Source organism: Pteropus alecto, unplaced genomic scaffold (assembly GCF_000325575.1).
Source record: "Pteropus alecto unplaced genomic scaffold, ASM32557v1 scaffold3, whole genome shotgun sequence".
NCBI classification, from domain to species: domain Eukaryota; kingdom Metazoa; phylum Chordata; class Mammalia; order Chiroptera; family Pteropodidae; genus Pteropus; species Pteropus alecto.
Window position 1 is genome coordinate 48496241 of NW_006442484.1, and position 20040 is coordinate 48516280.

The 20040-nt window shown below is 34.4% G+C and overlaps 1 protein-coding gene and 1 long non-coding RNA gene across 11 annotated transcripts in view; one reads left to right on the forward strand and one right to left on the reverse strand.

Moving 5' to 3' along the window:
* Window positions 1–20040, reverse strand: part of ZNF385B (zinc finger protein 385B) — a 265070-nt gene that overhangs the window by 96300 nt on the left and 148730 nt on the right. The window contains exon 1 of one of the 9 annotated variants that reach the window (XM_025039445.1): window positions 5769–5901. The exons of the other annotated variants lie outside the window; for them this stretch is intronic. The gene's annotated coding sequence lies outside the window, so the exon portion shown is untranslated. Of the gene's footprint in view, window positions 1–5768; window positions 5902–20040 lie in introns of those variants that run through there. 9 annotated transcript variants of the gene reach the window in all.
* The window catches only part of LOC112470305, a 67270-nt gene continuing 53297 nt past the window's right edge, over window positions 6068–20040 (forward strand). Inside the window, exons 1-2 of one of the 2 annotated variants that reach the window (XR_003042932.1) lie at window positions 6068–6216; window positions 16527–16604. This is a non-coding gene — a long non-coding RNA (uncharacterized LOC112470305). The remainder of the gene's footprint in view (window positions 6217–16526; window positions 16605–20040) is intronic. The other variant, XR_003042933.1, reaches the window with a different exon arrangement.

The following is a 20040-nucleotide window of genomic DNA, read 5'->3' on the forward strand; positions in this document are numbered from 1 at the left end:
ATTCTCCTTAGATCCATCTTGCTGTCGGAACAACATATCAAAAATCCAAATCGAACCACGTAACTCTTCTGCTGAAAATCCTTTTTCTGTTTATCTATTCAACACATATCTGCAGAGGACCAGGACCTATCTGTCAGATCAATACGCAGTGTCAGGAGTGTGGCATGAACAAGCCAACAGGGTTTCCAGGTCCATAAGTTTTGCCTTCACTATGTGATTTACATTAGTGTGGCTTATGTGGGCCTTCATGAGGAGACCCCTAACAATCATCTGAGCTTTATTTCTCACCATCCCTGTCTTAAACATTGCATCAGCAACACATATCTGTCTCTAGTATCCTGTGTCCATCCATGCTTTTTCTCACCTCTGTGATTTTCTCACCTCTGTGATTTTCTCCTATTGGCCCTTTCTTCTCCTTCCCCACTTTCGTCTGCTTAAACGAGATGAAATTTCTCTTGACTGACTCAGGGTCGGTGAAGTATTCCTCCACTGTGTTCTTATAATACCTACATTATACATATATATGTGTGTATTGTGTGTGTGTATATATAATCATTTGAGATACATTTAATTCTAGACAAACATTTATTTAAAAACTACCAAACTCAAACTCAACATAATGATTCAAACATTCTATAATGATTTTAGAGAAAATTGGTGGCAAAGAGATGCTGATGTTACAGAGAATTATAATTCTGGGAAGGGGCAGGAGGCAAGAGGCAGGAAGTCTGGATTGCAGCTCTAATCCCATATCAACTACGGGCTTTAAAAAATTCAGGCAATTCAACAAATAGACTAAATCCAACTTTCTGTTGGAAGATGGATCTAAGGAGAATAAAAGTTGGATTATATGATTCTCTTGTTCTAGTAATCTCTGCTGCACTAGTTTGTTTACCTTCCTGACTGAGGTATTAATAATTAAATGTGTTGTGATTGCAGCTCTAATCCCATATCAACTACGGGCTTTAAAAAATTCAGGCAATTCAACAAATAGACTAAATCCAACTTTCTGTTGGAAGATGGATCTAAGGAGAATAAAAGTTGGATTATATGATTCTCTTGTTCTAGTAATCTCTGCTGCACTAGTTTGTTTACCTTCCTGACTGAGGTATTAATAATTAAATGTGTTGTGATAAAAGCTGGTCCTTTTGCTAGAGGAGGTGGATTGAGGAAAAGCTCTTAAAAGATGGTTTCAAGCAATCTTCATATGAAAGATAAGGAATATAGAAGAAAACTGAGTATGAAAATATATCAAGACAGTAGAAAGTAATCATTACTTGCAAATGGACAATTATAACATGGAGAAGAAGCCCCATACCACTGGGCTACTACAGTAAAAACTAAGCCTTTCCTCAAAGCCTCAGATGAGACAGTAGGTCATGAGACAGTAGGCCAGCTACTCAGTCCTGGTTGGATTGAAGGGCTGTTGTTTTTTAAGGATGAGATTAGTGGAGAGTAAGACAAAACTACCTCCTTAGATGAGATCTTGGAATAACTGGTTTTTTTGTTTTTCTCCATTTTAAGCTACTTCTAGTTCTAATTAGAGTAGATAATACAAAGTTGATTATATATCAGATACATAATTTCACAGTGAGACTAATGTTTCTCTAATGACATATGCCAAAAAGTATACATGAATATAGCTCCTTTCCATCTGTAAGACCTATTACTGTAATTCTTTAATTATATAGAGCTGGTATCTACTTTAAATAGAAACTTTGTGTATGTCAGTACATTTCTAGTAGAAAATATGGCAAATGGACCTGTGTTTTTTTATAATTACTAATCTTAGGGAAACTTTGGTTAATTTAGGGTTTATTAAAACCTTATGAATTGCATAATCTCTTATTATTAGGAAAAAAACTATAATTGCTTTTTAACTAAAGTTTGGATAATTAAGTTTTAGTATTTTTAGTAAATTATTAAGACGAATACTAGTTATGTCCACAGTAAGGAAAACAATGAAGAAAATAATTGCTTTGTGGCTTACCCTGACAATCTGTCTTCATTTTTAAAAAACAAAACAAATAACTGGTGGCCATAAATAAATATGTCCTTGAATTTCTGTAAGTTTTCTTGGGACGATATATTTAACTCTCATAATGTGCTTAAACTGACATATGTCCATTTTTCACATTAAGAAATTAATAAGTTTAATTATTTTCCTGCTCCAGTAATTGCTCTTTATTTAATTACATATTTTATGGTATTATTGTTGGCTAGACACTTTAGACATTACTTACTTTCCTTAACTAGTAACAGTACTCTGAATTATGAGATGTTTGTGTGTATATGTGTGTCCATATACACATGGATACATTCTACATATCATGCTTATATGTAGGTATGTTACACATTTAAGTATTGTAGACTTCTATTCATAAACTCAAATTATTTATCCATTCATTGAAATATTTATTAAGCATCTACTATGGGTCAAGCCCTGTGTTCATCCTGAGTAAGACATGGCATCTGCTCTCAAGAAGCTAATATGTTAAACAAAACAAGCATATACAACAAGGACAATGAGTGAGCTATTTACAAAGTAATATGTAACTCTCCTTTCTGAGTACATACCGCAAAATAAACCATATCTTAAAACTATAATAATAATACACAAAAACAAACTGATGTAGTAGGTATATTCATCTTGCCTTCTCAAATCAAAACCTTCAGAGAGGGTGTGTGTGGGTATTGTCTATATGTGTACAGTGACTCTGAGACCATCTATGAGACATAGAAAATAATTTTATGTTATTATCCACCTTATTTATCTATATATTCATAGTTGCCCTACCCAGATACTAAGAAGCATTTAGGATCAATTCAAGTCATAAGTATACATTCGCAGTCAAGACGGTTCAGAAATGACGAAACTATGTAATTAGTGGGAAGCAGTTTTTACCTGGAAAAGTCATCAGACATCATTCCCGAAGCCTGAAAGTCACATTGGCCCTTCACTGTTTGTTCAGCTGATCATAAATCAGAGGTAACGTCATTTACATTGCTAAAAGAATTTGCTCCTGGTTTGGTGTAGTTTCTTTTACCTAAGAAAAGTTTGTTTGGCCTCCTGCATGAAACTCAACTAGAACTATCATCAAAATAAAAACATTCTCTTACTCATACATACATACACACATACACACAATATACACACACACACGTACACATTAAATCTAAAAAAATATGAAATTTTCTAATTACCTATTTCATTTGAGAATCAGGACTGATGTGCAAAACAAATTAAGGTATATTATTAACTTACCCTGACACACACATTAAATTACCTGACAAATCTGGGCACATTAGGAGAGTACCATCCTGTCATTATGGTTGACATAAGCCTATATGATAATAACCTCTTATCTTAGGTTTGTAGAATCTCAGTAAGAAAAATATGTATTTCAATGAAAATTAAATCCTGGCTAATATAGAGAACAATCACAAATAATTGAACTTTTTTGTATAGCAATTTTTAAGCAGCTAAATCTTTGCTTCTTTCATATTTCTTTGATCACAATTATTAGTATATGCTGATTGTTATTGGCTTACTGGTATAAAATGAAAAATGAGAACTGCAAACTCAGTTTTCTTCATTAATGAATACTAAATGACCTAAAACCAAAGCCAGATAACTCAAAAAATTCCACTGGTTTGCTTAAAGTATAACTACTAGAGTTTAAAATACCTGCTAATTGTTAACTGTTTCAATTTATTGCTTGACCAAGCAAGAATAAATGTATACACACCGATACAGATGTTGAGGTGACAGTTAAGATACTTTTACCTCAGTAAAATTCATACTGTAAATTTTAATACTTATAAACTTACAAAGTACTTCAAAATCAGTCACCAGCTTTCATAATTTGAATAACATTTTATCCTAAAGTCAAGTAAAACATATAATTTGGTTCCAGAGTTAAATTCAATGCAGTAGAATTTGATATGTGCTTAAAAATAATAAGCAACAATTTTGAACAATTTTCTATGCAGCAGGTACTATGCTAAGTGATTTATATGCATTACATAATTTTCATTAGAACCTTATGAGGTGGACTCTATTATTTCCAGAGAAGACTGAGGGATTTTAGTGAGTTAAGTAATTTGCTCACTTACTGTTAATAAGTGACAGAACTTGGATTGAAACCAAACCTTAGTGACTCCAGAGCCAAATTCTAGCTTATATTTGGTCTACTGTGGATTAGAAATTAAAAGGCCTGGAATGGAGTCTCAGTGTCAATCAATTATTAGTCTTGATCCCTTAGGAAAATCACTGAAGTGAGGTTCCATGGTGTCATGGTTAGCACTCTGGACTCTGAATTCAGGAAAATCCCTGAAGTTCTCCAAACCTCAATTTTCCAATATGTAAATAGAGCTAATTAAACATCCTAACTATTCTCATGGAGTTACCATGAAGATTTAAGAGATAATGTAAGTAAGAAAACTGTAGAATGCTCTACAAATATCATTTTATTACATTGTAATATGTTAACATTTTATAATTCCAAAGCGTTTTGTAGGGCTGAACAATGACATTAAATCAAATATTTTATCAGAGAAAGAGACTTTAGGAAGTTGCTGGAGCAATCTTTTCTTCTACTATAGGCAATTTTGAGCAGGTTGCCCAGGATGGCACAGAACAAGTATTAGAAAAAACATTCATTTTTTGTGAGTACCATGCTAAATGAAAGGGAAATCAGTGTTATGGACTGAATATTTGTATTTTCCCAAAATACATGTCTTGAGGCCCGAACCCCCAACATGACTATAGTCTGAGATAGGGCCTATGAGCAGGTATTAGTTAAATGAGGTCTTAAGAGATAGCCCTAATTCGATAAGGCCAGTGCCTTTATAAGAAGGAGATATCAGAGGCCTCTTTTTCTATCATGTAAAAACAAAGAAGGTAAAATTACCTGCAAGCAAGGAAGAGCTTTCTCTTCAGAAACCGAATTGGCAAGATCCTTGACCTTGGAATTCCCAATCTCCAGAAATGTGAGAAATAAATGTCTACTGTTTAAGTAAGCTGGTCTATATCATTTTGTTATGGAAGCCCAAGCCGACTAATACAACCAGTATCATGTTCACCCTTCATGTTCCCAATGTCACCCAATGGGCAGGGCCAACAGAGTCCTGTCCAGCTGTCAGCAGTGTAGTCTGATAGTGATCACATGAGGGGGTGATAACCTGCAGTTGGGGCCCACAAATGTAAGAATGTCCTAGGCAAGGTTAGCATAAACTGGGCTTATTATGAACTGCTTTGCCTAGAACAAAACTGTCTCTCAGCAGGTTACAGTAAATATCCTCAGGAAAACAATCAAGTCAAATCAATCAAAAAACATTCCCAGTGATGCAGTACCAAATCTGTAAGTATAAATTATTGCTAAAGCTTGAAACTGAATCCATGCAATGAGTAAATAGAACAAAAATTCTGGTTAACAAAATTACAACTGCGCAAACAGAATAATTTCTACATTAAAAATAAGTAACATAGTTTACTTTGCATCTTCCTGTTTTTTGACAGAGAACAGAGCCTTCTAAATAAATCTACCAGGGTTTCCTGAGCTTGAAAGGAAGCTAGCTGAAGCCATTACACATAAAAACAAGTACACTTTGAAATATTACTTCTGCAACTTATTTTCCTTAGGATGAATATAAATCTTATTTCTTGGGAGTTGCACTTTAATTTAAAAGAAGATAAAAAGTTTTCAAGTGCAAATATAACTTCCCAGAAAGGTCTAAGTCATAGTTGATAAAATGTTTCCACTTGCCTTTTCCTTTCACACTAATCACCTTCCAGACAACTTAAAGAGAACATCATTTTGTGAGCATTTATTCTATGTGAGGCACTACTCTACGTGCTTATGGCAGGCTCTGCTAGTTTTCTTGACAATCTCCACAATACCAGAAGTATTAGTTTAGAAGATTGCTTCCCAGCTGAAGAAAACATTTCCCAGCTCCCCTTGCAGCCAGTTGGGGCAACATGACTAGGTTCTGGCCAATGAGATATGAGTAGAAGTGATAACTTCCGGGTCATGCCCTTAGAAGGAAGAGTGTGGGGTGTGTTTCCTCTAGCCTTCCTCCTTCCTGTGGCCTGCAATGTGGATGTGGTGGTGAGGTGAGCATGACAAAAAATAAACGAAGACCAGAGGTAGCAAAGCAACAAGATGGAGTAGCCTGGGCTCCCAAAAAGCTGTTATACCATTCTTGGACTGTGAGGTGAGAACAAAACAAGCTTCTGTTTTATGAGAGCCACTGTATTCTTGAACTCTTGTTACAGTAATCTATCCTGTATTTTCATTAATAGAGGACTGTACATATACTTTGTGAGGTATTACTATCCAAGTTTTACTAAAAAATTGAGACTTAAAAATTTTTCTTACAATCACATAGGTTGTAAATGGTGAGGCTAGCATTTTAATCAAGTGCCTTTCCATCAGATCTTTTTTATACTATTAGAAAGAAAATTGCTAATTTTTGGAAAATTAGTATTGTGCAGCTTTCTAATCCCTGATCTATTAATCTCATAGGATTATAAAAAGCCTTAAGTTTCTTTGAATTAGAATCAGTGCTACAAACTCCTATTTTTCTAATAAAGTGCCTGACAGTCATTTACCAAGTCCTCCAGGACCTATCCTGCATAAAATGTTCCATTAGGAAAATTACGAAGAAAAAGTATGCTGACTCTCCTGGACTGTGAAATGAAGGGCAAGTCAGAATGCCCTTACAATTTAGAAAACAATACACTGGAAAATCACAATAACTCAGAAACTGATCAGAGGGGGTTTGGGTATGCATTTTCTTCTCCGGTATTATCCTCAGCTAAACACATAAATTTGTTTTTGGAAGGCAACATATATGCATTTATTCAACATTTGACAAATATCTATTGCAAGTCTACTCTATGTCAGGTACTTCTTTAGATACTAGGGAAATGGCAGGAAACAAACTAGACGGAGTCCCTGAATGCATGAGAATTATACTTAAACACATCTACTGCAGACAGTTTCCTATACAAGTGAAGCCTATAGGGGGTGGTTAATGTTTTTTTCATGGTTGGACTGGAGTTATAAGTTTTTTGAAAGAATACCAGAGATAAATTCCCTTTTAATCACTTCATACCAAGGGATAGATGATATTAATGATTTATCACTGGTGATGATAATGCTGATTGCCAACAATTCCTAGTTCTGTTTATTGGAGAATAATATTTAGAAATGCAGAACTGGGCATTAGGTGTAGTCATTGCTACTGGGATATGATTGTCTCCACGCTCTCTCAGTAAGTAATGTAACTTAAAAAATCAAATAATGTTTGAATGTCAGAACTAATGAGCTCCATTTCTGAAAGTCAACATTAAAATATAACAAATTCATTTAGGAATATATACATGTACATATGAATACACATGTATACACAGACTAATTTAGAGGTGGTTAAATAATGTTCGGTATAGAACAGTAAAATGAATTCTTTAAATGCTATAACATTTCTGTTTATATTCTAAGATGCTAGGTCTTAAGGAATTTATACAGCAGCACACTTACTGTAGCAGTAATGCATTTTGTAAGCTCCTTAAGAGAGGGCATAACCTTTTTGAACGTGTCCTCCAGGTTGCTGCTTGGCACACAGCAGTGGTGACTGGTGCTTGACCAGGCATTTTGAGTACTAGGGCTATAGTTTAGGACTGATAAAGTGTTGAGCTAAAAAGAGCCTGGATTCCCTAATAATGTTGTGGAGGCATCATATAAATCCTGAATTGCAGACCTCCAGACTTCTTTTGTATGGAAAGAAAATAAACTATCTGTTTAAGCCATTATTATAAAGGCTCTGTTTCCGAGTCAAAAGTAATTCCTAACAATATATGTGGTTTGGAGAAGAGGCAGAGGGAAGTAACATTTATTGAGAATCTGATATATATATAGTACTTTATATACTTTAGTTTATGTAATCATCAAAACAACAATATGCTTATAGTTGAGAAAATTAAAGATTAGTGACTCTTGTTTAGGTTGACACAGCTTAGTATTGAAACTAAGTCAGAATTTAAACCAAACCGTTTTCCCATCACAACATGCTAAACTGTCTTGTTTATAGCAGGTACCCAGACCTATGCTGATTACTAGCAATGGGGTACAACACATACATTATTATGCCCTCACTCGACAAGTAGTATAGAATGACATTTAAATAAATAACATTATTTATATTTAAATATGCAATAGAACAGAAACATACATCCACAGTTTGAGTCCTAATTCCCTCCATTATGAGCACATCAAACAATAGATATGGCATCAGGGCCATTTTAGTATATCCTCAGAACTTTTTGCTCTCAGGCCACGTATAACTCTAGGTTTTCTCTCTGGGATAGAATGGGAAGCCATTCACAATATCCATTAATCTATCTATCTATCCATGCATTCATATTTACTGAGCATCTACTATATGCTTGTAACAAAGTGTTGGGGTATTACTGGCACCTAGTAAGTAGAGGCCAGAGATGCTGCTAAATATCCTACAATGTATTATCCCACAACAAAGAATCATGCAATACAAAATGTCAGTAGTGCTTAGTTGAGAAACTCATTCTGTTGTAAGTGTATATTCATATTTATATTTTGTTTCTCCCACTCAACTGAAAGCTTGTGAAGAATAGGGATTTTGTATTATTCAACATCGTACATGCAGAAATTAACAGGTCTCATCTCTTACAGTTCTTTCCCTTCTGCTCCATAGTTACTGCTGTCACCTTCATCATCTCCCATATGCCTCTTTAATAGCCTCCTAAGTGGCTTCCTTGTCTCTAAACTATGCCTTCTACAAGTCTTTGCTATACTTTCTCTAGAATGATTTTTCTGGAACACAGACATTAACAGTTGACAAGCTCTACTTGGAACTGTGGCATAGCTTCTTACAAAATTCAGAATCCTTATGTCATTATAAATCCTTTTCCATTTGTTTCAACCATCTATTGCATATTTTATCTCATATTACAGCCATACATGACTTCTATTAGATCCTGATTTACTCCTATAGGAGTAAGTGCTGACTTACTCTTATAGGCCTGTGCTCTTACACCTTCCATTCCCTGTTCAGCTGGAGAATATTCAAACTCAGTTCAAGCATCTTCTCTGTAAAGTCGTTGTCAATTTCTTTCCTCCCACCTAAACCCCGGTAGGACTGACCACTCTTGTTTTGGTGCCCCCTACCATGTACCTTATACAAATTTCTATAAGAGTATTGAAAACCTCTTTATTGCATACATTAGTTTTTACAGGTGTCTCTCCTATTAAACTCTCAGCTCCTTGAAGACAGGGGCTGCTTTACATTTTTATTTTATGTCTCACTGAAACATGGTACATATTAATAGCTCAGTAAATACCTGTTGAATGAATCTGGCACAAGCTTCTATCATTACCAATGAGAAAACATGGTCCAGATATGTTTAATGCTACCCAAGAACACCTACCTAATGAGTGGCAGAGTAGGGAATAGAAGATGTATGTGCTGTCTGGCTTTAAATTAGGGCTCTTAGCACTATCCCAGGACACCGCCTCATCTGTTCAAAGAGAGGGCACCTAGGGCCCAACTTGGTAGGTTGTTAATTTGATTGAACAAATTTTAAAATCGATGACTGTGTATACTGCCAACAGAAAGAAGAAAAAGTCATTGAATATCTGATGATAAACTACTTTTTTTTCCTGTTGAGAGAAATGTGAGCTAGACAATTTTTAAATGATGTATTATTTGATTTTATTCTCATCTTCTTTTCTTTGCTCTGTTCCTTCTACCTGGTTGACCTCACTAAGTAGCATTTACTTAGATATTTTCAAAGAGTTCAAAATCTCTAAGTACATTCCAGCTGAAGATAAACTGTTACCACATTCTTCTTATTGATGGGAAAAAAAAAAAAAAAAAACCTGTCTCGGATTAAGAACTTACTATAAGTATTTCATACTTAAATAATCAATAGTAATTTGAAATTGCTTTTTTTGTTTGTTTGTTAAAGATAAAAAACAAAAAGACAGAGAGTAATAAATTTTAGGCTCCCTTGGAATTATGTGACCAAGTTGCCCAATATGAGGAGACTAAGTTTGTGGTAGGTTATGATTTTTTTCCCTGAATGACCATGAAGATAACTAACATGTCCTTTTCATTTGTGATCACAAATAAAACAGAACATTTAATTGATGAATACTTTTTATTTGGAATACTTAGATAGTTCTTAGTATATAACATTAATATGTAAAGGCCCTAAAGAGTCCATTAAAACTCTGCACAACAAGCTGCATTTTAATAATGCAGAGACTATGTGAGATAGAAACTAATTTCTACCATTTAGGTAACATAAGCAAAAACCAACTTCCTGAAAGAACTGAAGCTTATAAGTAAACAAGGTTTAAAATGCACACATTCTACAGATGGCAGAACTTAACATCAGCCCAAAAGCATAGGAAATAGAAAAGATTAAAAAAATTCTCTCCAAACCCAGGCTTCTTTTAAGTCTTCTGCTCAAAAGAGGATCGAGGATACTAATGAATATTCAACTCCTAGTGTCTTCTAATAATAAATTCCACTTCGAAACCTATGAAGTAAAACACACTTGCCCTATGATTAGTTTCTCTCAAAAGATAAAGTGGTCTTTCATATTCTTTTAGGAGTTCATGACATTTGAATATGAAAAACCTTGACATACCAAGATAAGGTGAAAAACCAACAGCCATTTTGCCTAAGTCTGTATATCAGCAAAACTTCTGACATATAGAAACCCTGTTCTACTTGGGCAACTTTTCATTTCAAAGAGGGGAAATTAATAGGGAAGAGGATTTTTCTCATCTTTATATCGAACATCCCACACGTCAAGACCTTGTCCTGCCATCATTCCTCACACAATCAGAGAGGCAGGTGATGGTATTATGAGTTCTGTCAGACTTACCCACCATGATTGCTAAAATCATCTTCCAACTTAGTCTCTCTCTCAGGAAGAAGCCGGAGGCCATGAAAACCACTCATTCATCACCTGCCACACCACAGTGATTCTCTGAGCAGACATCCTGGGCTGGCATAATTTGCTTGACAGCCCTGAGGTCAGCTTTGCTTAGTGACTGAAGAATCTTTTCTACCTTCAAATGTTATAATGTACTGTCCTTTGTATACATGGGTGATATTCCTGACCCACTATCAATGGTGGTAAATCTGAAAAGCAAAATGTAACCATGCAATAAGGCAGAGCTTGAGGGCTACCCAAAGAAGGAAAAAAAAAAATGTCACGAGAATGACAGGAACTCTTGAAATACCCTGCCCAGCCCCACAAAGAGAGCTCTGCATTTGCCTGCATTTTAGGCCTTCAGAAACTTCTTCCATCTGACCCCACACCTCCAGCCTCTCTGGTATTATTCTTGTTTTGGTCTTGGTTTCAGGCAGATTTCTATTACCTTGAACAATTTCAAATGTTGACTGGTACCCTGTATATTTACAAGGACAAAGAAGCATTTAAGTGATAATTATATTCAACATCTTGGAAAGAATTAAGAAAGGTGTGTCAACTTTAATTTTGAATTTTCTTGTTACTTGTCAGTTTGCCTCTCAGACTTAATGCCAGAAGGGAATAAAAAACCATCATTATTATTCTCTAGCTGCTCAGTGGCATACAGGAAGTGAAGTGAATAGGGGGCTTACCTCTGGTCTAATTGGCTCAATTTCTGCCTGTATCAGCAGAGAACCAGGGACTGAATGATCCCGCCTCCTATTCATTCTCCCATCACATCTAAACCAGGTAGAGCTGCTCAGATACAAACATTTCTTATGGAAAGGAAAGCAGCAAAGAAGAGAGCAAAAGAAGGTTGTGGAAAGGTGAGAGCATGAGTATATTTCTAAAGTGGACTAATTGGGAGGTTATATTGGCATTTATTTAATCTATGGCAATTTCTTGTCCCCTAGAGAAGGGGAGAGAAATGGTGGTTCTCTTCTACCCCAGTCAAAGCCAAGATTACATGTCTATTTCATATTTGTATATATCCTTTGACAATGAACCGAATACATGAAGAGTGTTTTACTATGGGGTCCCAGCATTTAGAAATAATTAACCAAGCCTTACTTTACTAGCTCTATGAATAGAAGGAAGAATGTCACTGAGACACCATCAGTTTAGTCACTGGAATACAAGCAGTTTAAGAATTGTGAAACTATCCCAATCGGTAATAATTGATTCTTATGTAAAGCTATGTAACTGGCTAATATGAAAAGAAAAAAAAGGTTGTTATCGTGATGTGAGTGCTTATTGCTAGTCTAAAACCTAGCGTTAATCTGCTGATTTTTCTTTTGTGAGGCAGTTCTAATTATAGTCAGCTATCTAATTCAGTGTTTATTAAACTGTCACTACAATGACAAAAACTATAAAGGGGAAAAATTTAGCATAGTATAGTATAAAGTGCATGCTTCAAAAGAGCTAACACCCCTGCTGTTGTGTGGTCTGTATGTAACCCTGGAGCCTTCACCTAACCTCCCCCAGTAACAAGGAAACCATTACCTACATCAGCAGATGATACCAGTCTTACAAGGGTGTCAGAATTGAGTGAGAAAGGGGCACAGACCCTGGAGCCACACCACTGGGGTTTGAACTCATGCTCCATAACCTCAATGACCTTGGGTGAATGAGGGAACTTCTCTGTCTCAGATTTGTTATTTTTAAGATAGGCATTATGTTAAAATTTGTTTCATAGAATTATGAGACAATGCACACATGGGGTTTCAGCTCAAAGCCTGGCATCTGGGACTTCTACCTGCACACATTTCACCTGTATTACCTGTAACTGTTGCTAATGTTGTTATTATTATTGCTTTTATGTTATCATCCAGAATGTAGTAGTGCTCAACAAATAGTGGCTTTATTTCTCCCTCTTATATTATCATTCTGCCCCTACTCTGAGAATTTACATGTTTAATGCCACATAAATATTATCTGATTATTTCAGCTTTTCTTGTAGATAAGTGTTTTACCTGACTCGCACTTACTTATGACAGCAATGGTCCTAGAAAATTAAGGTTTGATGAGACCTTAGAGATTCTCAAACTACTTAGTTACTTATTACAAAGATAAATTATCTCAGTCTCTGAGTGGCTCATTCCTTCCAAGAAACAAAATATAAATATATATTTGACATATAAAGTATATATTTATACATATATATTCAAACTCTTAGAAACTCTGTAATCATGAAATTCTGCTAATATTTTTTCTTTTAATTGTTTATTTCCTATTGGTTCCACACAATTAAAAATGATCACTGAGTACTTTCTATATTATCTGTATAGCGTGGTTTCAAAAATGAAAGTTCTTCAGCTTTCCAGTGGTTCTTGGATTAATGAAAAAGTGAACATTTTTATTAAAAGACCCTTAACTGTGAATAGAACTTTAACTTTGAATGGAACTTTACTTTCTTGACAAGGAAAATACTGGGACTTTGGAGTTAGGACTCCCAAGCAGACAGTCAGAATCCAGGTGGAGGTAGGGGAGCAGGGAGGAAAGGGGTTGGCCTGGCTAATACTTCTTTTCCTATACACTTTCTTAAAAGACTTTGTATAATAATCATCCCCAGAAAGTTGCTCCCCTAGTGAAACTTTAACTTAATCCCTTCTAAGCAAGGCTAATTGCAAAAGCACCTCTGGAACATTCTACCCATATGGTGACTTCAGGACCTGGTGAGGCTTTATTTAGGGTGGAGAATAAAGCAAGTGGCCCTCTTCTTTCTGCTTTGGCTTATTCTTTGCTCTGCCTACTTAACGTTAAGAACAGATTCTCCTTGAAGTTTCACACAGATTCTCTCTCTTATTCTTATAAATTAGATGGGATTTTGATGGGATGTGCAGGTTGTCCTCATTCATAGATAATCTGAGGCACAGGCAGAGCCTTTCAGGGATTTATCAAGTGTCAGAGCTGTAAGGTGAATCTCAAGTTCCCCCCAGAGCCCATTCCAAAAGGTCACTTGAACCCTAAGGTCTCTCCTGCTCCAGTGACTCTAACCATCAGGTTATTTCCTTTTTCTTTAGTGGAAAACAAGACATAGAACCTGCCAAATGGTCCATAATGAGAAAATGTAGTGGTGTGTGCAGTAATGAAATTAGGTGTCTTATAATTATAAATTGGGCAGGAACAATATCTTTTCAAAAATCAAACCACTGAAACTTGCATATATTCCACTTATTAAGAATAAACAATTATGAATCATCTTAAAAATGAGACAAGTCTGAGACTAGCAGATCTCTCTTTTTCTCTGCCTTTCCTTTCTTTTCCACGGTCTTTTAGAAAATATGTAGATCTCCCAGCAGTGATTCAGTTAAGAGCTCACCACACCCCCTTCCTCTAGTTGTTCACATAGGCAAACATAATGTCTATTTGGAAAAAAAAAAAAACCTGTTTCCTTAAATAACTGCCATTTTTATTAACTCATAAGTATAGCACTGACCACAATAATTTAATAGTCTCAGTAAGGTGGATGGCCAAAACACACAATTCAATCATGACAGTCATGACACAGGTTCCACTTTTTTCATAGAATGCTTTCCTTTGGCAATAAGTACACCTCATTAAAAAACTCAGAATGAAAGCATGAGACTGTGATTAACCTCAGGTTATCTTTATAATAGCAGAACTGTACAGCAAATTTCATCCTGTAAAAGTGCTAATATTTAGTAATTGAGAAAAAAGGATACTGAACAAGAGTATACTATAAATTCTTTGGACAATCTTTTTTACAGGAAAAAAATATACTATAAAGACTTCTGGAATTGTATTCTATTATTTCACCATCCAGATGGGGTTGTTGCATTATGTTAATTATTAACAAGGTAACAACAAATTAAACTGTGTTAGCTCTAATTGAAAGTTGTATGTTTAAACTGTGTATGGAACATTTTTGGCAGCTTTAATCAGATATTTTACTCTTCTGTGTCTTCTTTTATTGATAGCAGGCTCTAATGCCTTCTCAAAAATCCCTGCAATCTTATATTAAGTGTATTAGAAGTGAATATTGTGAATTTGCAGATGGGAATATTGTCTATTAAAACCTACTTGGGGAGTCTAAAACCTAGGTCTCTGCAGTGAGTTTTATTTATTCAACCCACCATAAAAAGTTAATGTTAGAAGGGAAGACAAAGGAAATAACTTATTCAATTACATTTCTTCAAAATATTAATATCACTTTCAATTATGATAAAAATGAATTACTTGCTATTGGTGGGAATAAAAATCTGGTTTGGGGCAAAAAACATTTTGCTTAAACTATAATAAACACTGAAATATAACACTAAATAACCTTCAGAAATTATATGTGAAAAAAGAATATTGAAGTATCTGAAAAAAGACACCACTCTATTAATTTTAGTGTTTGCTAAGCATATCAAATATTTTCAATTTAATACTTTCTTTACCTAAATTATCAGCAATAGAATAAGTGTCTTTGAAATATTTTTTTAATTCCATCATGAATACATTTTATTAAGTCTCCATTTATATTTCTAAAATATAATTTAAATAAGAATTTTTATTAGAAAACTTTTTTAATCATTGAATTAAAAATACCTTCTCATTTATTGTAATTCTTCAAGAGTCTAGGAGTTCAATCTTCACGCATGTAAATAAGAATAATTGCTTAAATATTTGAAAACACTCCCAAAAGATAACATAGTTCTGAAGAGTACAAAGAGACCCCAGTGTCAGAAAAGGCAGTTCTATCCTTCCTGTTATTAAGAAGACACTAACTTAAACTGGTTCTACCAAAATTTCAACAGCTGTCAATATTTTTTAAAAGTTCCTACATTTTTCTACACCATCTTTTAGCTCACCTTAGTTGTAACTAAGGTGACCATGTAATTTACTATCCAAACCAGGACAGTTTTAAGAATGAAAGAGGATGCTATTAATAGGCTTAGACTGAAACTATTCCAAGCGAGCTGGAATAAATGATCACCATAGTTCTAGCCATCATTCTTCATAATATTTCTGTTATTAAGTTAAAAGAGCACACATGCAGAGTCACCTTCTCCAAATTACAACTTGCACTTCAAGGACACATTAGTAAAAGGAAAAGGAAGGATGAAAGAATATAAACAAATAGGCAGACTTCATTGAACTTTGAAAAGGAAAAGCAGAGAAAAAGGAAGAAAAGACCAAAAAAAATAAGATCAGTTAGTAGGGAGGGCAAAGATTAAAAGAAATTTACTCTGCTGCCCCAGTTACTCACTTCTTGCTTTCCTTTGAATCCTTTGCCTAATAGTATAGATTAGTAATTTGTTTAATTTGTCATTATTAAACAGCTCTGATTTGAACTCAATTTGGCAACCATACATATAAATCTAAAATATATTACAATAAGAAGTGGTTCATTCCATTAAGGTTTCATTTTTGAACAATGCCCAAAGCTACTATAAAGGGTACAGTGCTCTCAAATGGCAGCTGTGCTCATTTAGTCACTGTTAAGTCATCAACATACACTTTAAAATACCTACTTTTTTTGCATATGTTACAGCACAGGAGGAGTTGTTCACCACTACTGGTTTCTAGTCTTCTTTGTGACTGCCTACATCGAAGCCCCAGTGTTCTAAATGTAAGTCACAGAAAACAATACCTAACATATGACTTGAGCCAGCTAATGGCACTTAGCCCAAAGTTGACTCAGTTACTAAAACTACCATCATTGCTGTAAACCCATTGTAAGCCAATGTTATTTTCGACGTTAGTGTTTTTGAAGTTAGTTCAGATAAAGAGAAGCTACATGCCAAAAAATGCTTAAGTAGGACTTTCACTTCAGGACAATTGTGATACAGTTGTCTCAAGCAACTGTCTCAAGTGATACAGGTGAATTCTTACTGTAAGTTAGAAATGAGTAGCAGACTTGGCAGATCTATGATAATATGATAAAGTAAATTTTATATTAACCTAATATAAATGCCAGTGAAAAATAATACTCTGATTTTTACCTTAATTTAATATTAACCACTAAAAAGAGAATTTTTAAATGAAAATGAAAACTATCATTTAAAAAATGATAACTATCATTTAAAATTTTTGATTAAAATCTCAAATTAGTAAGATTCAAAGGAAAAAAAAACATTCTTTAAGAGTTTGACCATTTTATTACTACTTCTAAAACAGAGAATTTGTCTTCCCTAAGTGGCTTTCCTAGGCCTTTTTAATTTAAATTATTAGGCCCCATTGGGGGTTGTTTAACAGCTACTCATCAACCTTCTTCTAATATTCCTTCCTGGAAAGCTTAAACACTACATTTCTTATATGCTCATGTGGCTAGGGTTCCAGATATGATTTAGGTTCCACCAATTAAGTATGCTAAATTAGGTAATATGAGGAGAATCTTGGGGCTTAAGACATTTGGCTGTGATGCTATAGGTTACAGTAGAGGTACCGGGAGGTGATGGTACTGAATGGTGACAATAACAGCAGCTCATTTGAAAGCCCAGTTCTGTGATAGCGCTTTAGGAGTCATATGTAGAAAGTCTAGCTAAAGGCTGTTTTGTTTGTTCTTTAGTTATCCAAAATATTCTGGATGTTAATATGTTCTAATAAATTATTTTCCTAGTGAAATAGCTAATGTGGATTTATTCTCTGCAGTTAAATTCTGACCAATGTATTAGCCCTTAAAGTGAGAAAACAAGACTATAAGTTTCCTCATTCAAAATTAAAAAAAAATAGTGAGCATCAATTTATTCTGAGATGGAGTTTTGGTCTTCCCATCTTGGCCTATCTCTTATCTTTATCCAGTATTTTAGCAAATTCTTAGCAAATCATACAACTTCCTCTCCTATAGCCCTATATCTTTTATTGCTACTCTTAAAGAAAACAAAACAATTCAAGTTGTTATGTTCTGGAATGTTGAATTGGCCATTCTTCTAATCCCCCATCTCCACCCATATATGTTTAAAACATCTAACTGTAGGCAACGTCATTTTTCTCCATTTGGAGACTTAATTATGTTCTTATGTGATGAAAGCTAGAGTAGAAAAACAAAATTTTCCCAAATGGATTGTTTCTTTGAAGTGATACTTCCAGGTTCAGGTTGATATATGAAGTTTCTATACAAAGTAAAAATTCAATGAATGATATTAATAGGTATACAAGAAAGGTAAGAGATGGAAAGATACCACAATGCTCTATGCCCCTGTGGCTATAAAGGGGAGACTTGAAACCTATATTTCTCTAAGTGTACACTAAGATGAGTTTGAAGTAAAAAATAACTGATGAGTTGCTGGATCCAATAATATATGCATTTATAACTTCCTAGATATCATATAGAAAACATAGCATTTAAAAAACTGTTTTAATAGCCAACATTTGGTAAACAGTTTAGAAGTATTTACAACAATCCCAAGAAATCACTGCATTCTTTCTCTCTCCCTTTTTTTTACTGAGGTAATACGGTTTATAACATTATGTAAATATGAGGTGTACAACATTATAATTCTATATTTAAATACATCATAGAGTGCTCGCCATTAAACGTTTAGCTTCCAACCCCCGCTCCCCACCCCCACCACCATAGATTTGGACTGCGTTTTACCCCTTCTCTTCCGGTAACCACCAATCCATTACCTGTATATGAATTTATTTTTATTTTGTTTTGTTTGTCTCATTTTGCTTTGTTTTATAGTCCTCTATAGTTTTATAGTGAAACCATATGGTTTTTGTCCTTTTCCAACTTACTTATTTCACTTAGCATGATACCTTCAAGGTCTGTTCATGTTATTGCAAATGGCAATATTTTATCTTTTTTATGATTGAGTAGTGTTCGTGTGTGTGTATGTGTGTATCACATCTTCTTTTCTTCTTTATCCATTCATCTGTCTATGGATACTTAGTTTGTTTCCATCTCATCTTATTTAGCTATTGTAAATAACACCACAATAAATATAGGGGTGCATATATCTTTTGAATTAGTGTATTTGTATTCTTCAGATAAATACCCAGAAGTGGAATTGCTGAGTAATACAGTAGTTCTATTCTTAATTTTTTAAGGAAACTCTATACTGTTTTTTATAATGACTGCACTAATTTACAATCCTATCAACAGAATATGAGTTTCCCTTTTCTCCTCTCCAACATTTGTTATTTCTTGTCTTTTTGATAATAGCCATTCTAACTGGTGTAAGGTGATATCTCATTGTGGTTTTGATTTGATTTCCCTAATAATTAGTGACGTTGGACATCTTTTTATGTGTCTGTTAGCCATCTGTATGTCTTCCTTGGAAAAATGTTTATTCACATTCTGCCCACTTTTTAAATGGGTTTGCTTTTTGTTGTTGAGTTTATATATTTGGATATTAACTTATTATCATTTGTAAATATCTTGTCTCATTCAGTTGGTTGCATTTTTATTTTGTTGATAGTTTCTTTTGCTGTGTAGAAGCGTTATAGTTTGATGTAATTCCATTCATTTTGTTTTCTTTGTCATTGGAGTCAAGTCCACAAAAACTGTTCTAAAACCCATGTCAAAAAGTTTACCACTTATGTTTCGTTCTATATATTTCATTTCTCTTTCTGATATTTGTTGTTAGTATACAGCTTTGCCACTGTGTAACAGATTTTTGTGTATTGATTTTGTACCCTGCAACTTTACTGAATTTGTTTATTTACAGTAAACAAATCTTAAGGGTTTTCTATACATAAAATCATGTCATCCACAGCTAATGACAGTTTTACTTCTTTATTTCCAATTTAGGTGCCTTTTATTTCTTTTTCTTGACTAATTGCTCTGGCTAGGACTTCCAATACTATGTTGAATAAAAGTGGCAAGAGTGGGCAACCTTCCAAGTCATCTTTCTTTTTTCATGAATTTTAGCACATGTTTGTGGCTGAGTAGTTTTATTAGCCTTCTTTCTGTAAGTAGAATTTTGGAGTCCAACAGCTTCCTTTCACTTTGTACTATCTTGTTTCTTTTCGATCCAAGCTGGTAGTGTTTCTCCTGATATAATATTCTTAAGAATTTTGTATACCTCTTATGGGTGGTACGACAACGTTCTCCATTAGAA